Here is a 4782-nt window from a genome sequence, read left to right on the forward strand (position 1 = left end):
CTAATATTTTAGGTTGCCTTACATAATCGTCTGCTTTTGTCAATCCAGAGGGTGGATTTTCAGTATAAGAGGCATTGGGTCTGTTTGTTTAGAGCCCCAGGCTCCACACTGCTCCACTATCTGACCACTGTGCAGCCTTAAAACAGAATTACTGTCTCATCAGCTGCCCTTTTCTCCCTATTTCCCCTAAAGTCTAAATACAAAAATCCTCTCAAGTCAAAGCACTCAATGCTCTTTTCATCCTATTGCTTTTCTTTTGTAGCTCTGCTCTTGTTTTCTGTTTGTCCTGCCAACAGGGTTGTGTGTATTTACTAGTTACATGGTGAGTTCAAGACACACTGTAAAGCAAGAGAGAAGAAGAAAATAGTGAACTCAGAAGATGAAAGAAGCTTATCAATGAGGCCACGTAAACACACCTGATATTTTATATTAAAGGCACGAGATTGTGCAGCAGGGCCCGTATTTATCAAGCTTCTCAAAGTGCGATTTTAGTCTTAAGTGCTGAGAATTCATGAAATTTACTCCCATTTTTAAGTATAAAAGCAAGTTATCAAATTTCTTAAAGCTAACAATCACTCTTATTCTCCCAGTTATTTAAGACAGCTGTTGATGAAGCACAGTTAATCAAACGCTATCTTTTGGACAGAGCATGCATCATTTTTGTCAGCGAGTTGGTGAGTGACGTCATCTGCGCCACTGATTTTACGCAGTAATGTGTTTTCAGCTGAATGAAAGGTGGTAATGACGCTTCGTTTCTTTGCCACAGGAAAAATGCAGCGATGCAATGCTGATGATGTAGGGCCATCACAACCATCAATAAGCCGAATTGTCATGGAAACAATTATAGCACGTACCGGTTATTGTCACGCGTTTCATTGACTATCCAACAACACCCTGCAGAAGCAAACACAGTTCATGCAAATAGCCTGCTTCCACACATATGAAGATTAATGCTCCCAGCGTAAATGAGAACTATTATCTGAACAGGAAGAGGCACCATAGCATCAACAAACAAATCTACCCAGTGATTGGTCCTAGCATATGTTGTCATCCAAAAACCTGTTTGCGGCGCAGCAAAGGGGTGTGAATCAGCTTTAAAACTGACGCTAAAGATTTAGTTGTACACTTCACTTAAATTAGGAGTGGGATGCTTGATAACTAACTTTTAAACACAGCTTTGAGCAAAGAATTTTTTTACTCTAAAGTCAATTCTTAGTAGCGATGATTAAATCTGAGAAGCTTGATAAATATGGGCCAAGGTTTTTGGCACATAATTTAGCCTGACGTCAGTGCCAAATATATATGTATTTTTTGCTGTCAGCATACTACTTACTGTACTTCAGAAGAGCTTTAATTTTCTCCCTGAGGTTGTTGAATGAGGCATATAGTTTGCACCTCTGAAGTACTACTCAACCATAGTTATTATCATAGGTATACCTAAATTTGAATGGTAATACATCTCCAAGGCTATAATAATAATGAAAGTATCCTGCTCCAATACTGTCAGCTATTTTGATAATCGATTAATCGTCATTATTGAAGCAGAAACTGTGAAAAAATGTCTTGTCTCTTTAGTTCCAGGCTCTTAAACTGCTGCTTTTCTTTGTCCCATATCACTGTAAACTGAATATTTGGGGGTTTAGAACTGTTGATAGAACCAAACAAGACATTTAAAGAAGAGAAAATGTGATGTGCATTATTTCACTCCTCTTCATTCTTCTGTGTGTGTGTCCATAGGCAGAGCGCAGCAGTAGCGATGTCAACATCCTCAGCATCCCGGTGCCCATTCGTCGTGGCGGCTCCGAGTCCAACCTGGACGTGGTGGACAGTGTCGGAGATGACGGAGTCGGCCTGGATTTTACCAAAGGAGCTCTGGGTATTGACAGCCTGCAGCAGAAGATTCTAAAGGTCAGAGGAAACATCTTTTTGTTGATTTATTGTGTTTTGACTTGCAGAGCAGTGAACCGTGGGCCCTTGAAACAAACACACAAGAGTAAAAGACTAAATTAAGAAGTTAATTAGTATTAAGTTTTATTGGTAGTTTATAATGCCGTTAAAACAGTATTACTTTATCCAAGAATTATATTATGGATCAATCCAGATCAATCTACAAATCAAAAAAGCTATTAAAGGAATTGGTTGAATTAATAAGAAATTATACTCCACCACATTTTCTGATTTATTTTATAGCCCTGTAGTCTCAGCTTTCATTAGAAATTGTAGAAAAGAGTAGATTTATTTCCACAATACAAAGAAAAGGCATCAGAGCAATTTAGTTTGATCACTCTCCGTGGATTTTGTGTTTTATCCTCATTTCTGAAAGCATTTTGGAGCTGTTACCAGAACCCTAATGAAGAGATTATTAACAATGTAATAAATTGCTGCTCCCAGGGAGCAAAACATACAAAGTAAAATAAATTTAGTTTTAGATGAAGATGATTACTGAATTTAGTTTATAATGGATGTAACGGATGCTCAGATCTATATTGTCGCCAGTACTGACCTTTATCGAAGGTGCCCTGCGTTTTCTTGTAAACAAAAAAAACTTAGGTTTATATTCAGTTTTACTCATCAGAAGTGTTTGTGTGAATCCTTGAGGTCAAACAAATGTGTTGAATGCATTTTTTAAAGCAGATTTCTTAGAACATTTTGAATTCAGCAATATTTACATCCATGTGTACTCGCTAGCAGTCTTCTTCTTCTCCTTCTTTGCATTTGTTGGCACATTACCATCATCTGCAGATCAGTGGAATACTGTGAAACTAGTGCAGTTTCACAGTATTCTAGTGCAACTTAAGCAGATCGGCCAACATCAACAAACCACATGAAATAGATTACTGTTCCGCTCTGTTAATTTATAGTGGTAAGATAACATGCATGAAGCTACAGCTGATGCTTCCCCACTTCCTGCATGCGCTTCACAATAAAAGCATTCTAATGTAAAGGCAGTGGGAGAGACTTACTATAAAACCGATGTGTCGACAAAGACTTTTAGCTAATGTTAGAAGTTCATTCTGACACTTTGCATGGACGGGATACATTTTATTACATGTTTAACAAAGCTTGACAAAGGACAACTACCACTTTAAATAACAAGAAACTTTTAGCTGCTGGAGTTAAGAAAAACACTATGGAAGAGCTACATTTAGCAGGTTGGTTTTGGGTAAAAACAGCATCCAGATGAAGTGGTTCAGTGAAGAGATAGAATTAATAATATTTAACGACTTCACAATTCAGGAAATAGGACCTCCCGAAGAGCCCATGAATGTGCCGTGAGACGTTGGTTGCAATTCCCACCACTAGATGGCACTAAAACTTACACACTGAACCTTTAACACTGAGACGTTTACAGGTTTTACACTTTTAAAAAAAGACCTCTGATATTGGATCATTTTCATGGTAAATCTCTTTTTTACTCTCCCCTTAGGTGACGGAGCAAATTAAGGTGGAGCAGACGGCTCGCGACCAGAATGTCGCAGAGTACCTGAAGCTGGTGAACAATGCCGACAAGCAGCAGGTAGGACGAATACGTCAGGTGTTTGAAAAGAAGAACCAGAAGTCTGCGCACACAATTGCCCGGCTGCAGCGGAAGCTGGAGCAGTACCACCGCCGCGTGAAGGACAACGAGACCAACGGGAAACACAACCACAAGGATGGTAGCAGCAAGGAGTCTGGAACTCACAGCAAGGAGGGCAGCCTGCGGGACGTCAGCGCCACCGGACGGCACCCGGCACTGGATAAAGTTAAAACAATTGGGCCTGGGGTGTCGCTCTCACCACCGTTCTTCTTCAACAAGTCGCGGGAGTTTGCCAACCTTATCAGGAACAAGTTTGGCAGCGCCGACAACATCGCCCACCTCAAGAGCTCCATGGAGACGGGATCAGGGCTGCATGTGGATGGCGGGGCAAGGGGTCTGAGCGGGAGCGCCACCACAGTTGCCAAAGCGACCAAGTACCAGAGCGACGACGAGTGCTCCACGGGGACGTCTGCATCCGGTGACTCAAACGGGAACCTGGCCGGCGGCTCGGGGCGGGCTCCGGAGGTCCGGGGAGGTCAGACTCCAATGGGCGGCTGGGTGAGGTGCTAGACATGGTGCGGGAGATCAGGGAGGCTCAGGCACAGCTGGCAGACGACATGGAGAATCTCAACTCCCAGTTCAAACGAGATTACAGCTACTTCACACAGATGATGCAGGAGGAGAGATACAGGTAGATACAGCATCACAACAAGTGTTTAGTATTTAACCACTCATCCTACCAATATTGGGTGCCATGTTAGACCCACATATCCAGTGAAGATTGGTTAAAATACACGCCACCGTACAATACATAAATAAGTAGGTCAAACAGCAATCTGTTAGATTAAAATCAAAAGTAAACACATGGATGTTTTTGGCTTTGCCCTCCTCACTGTGTGATGACTGGCAGTCTTTTTATTGTACAGTGTATTTAATTAAATTTAAACAGAAAGCCAGCAGGACATAACCACATTTAACCCCCACTCACAGTCAGTCAGCAGATCCTCAAATCAAATCAAACCGTGGTTTGAGTAACAAGATGAAAACATATTTATATATATACACAACCTAATCAATATGGGAAAAACTAATGTTACAAAAATGCAAAAATAAATATTTAATAATCAATTATGTAAATAAATCAAATTAAATAAAATATTCATTCTGAGTTCAGGGTAAACAGTCATCAGTAGCCGTATCATGTAGTTGAGGTTAGGAGAGGTGGGCTTTAATAAAAAGACCAAACCTTTCATTAAAAAAGGGGC

General features: G+C 40.8%; 1 pseudogene; it reads left to right on the top strand.

The window, feature by feature from the left end:
- Positions 1-741: 741 nt before the first annotated feature.
- Positions 742-4721, top strand: LOC119895451 (annotated as a pseudogene).
- The last annotated feature ends 61 nt before the right edge of the window (positions 4722-4782 follow it).

This window comes from Micropterus salmoides, unplaced genomic scaffold, assembly GCF_014851395.1.
Source record: "Micropterus salmoides isolate LMB-PRFRI ecotype aquatic unplaced genomic scaffold, ASM1485139v1 Ms_hic_scaffold_9, whole genome shotgun sequence".
Classification (NCBI taxonomy): Eukaryota; Metazoa; Chordata; class Actinopteri; order Centrarchiformes; family Centrarchidae; genus Micropterus; species Micropterus salmoides.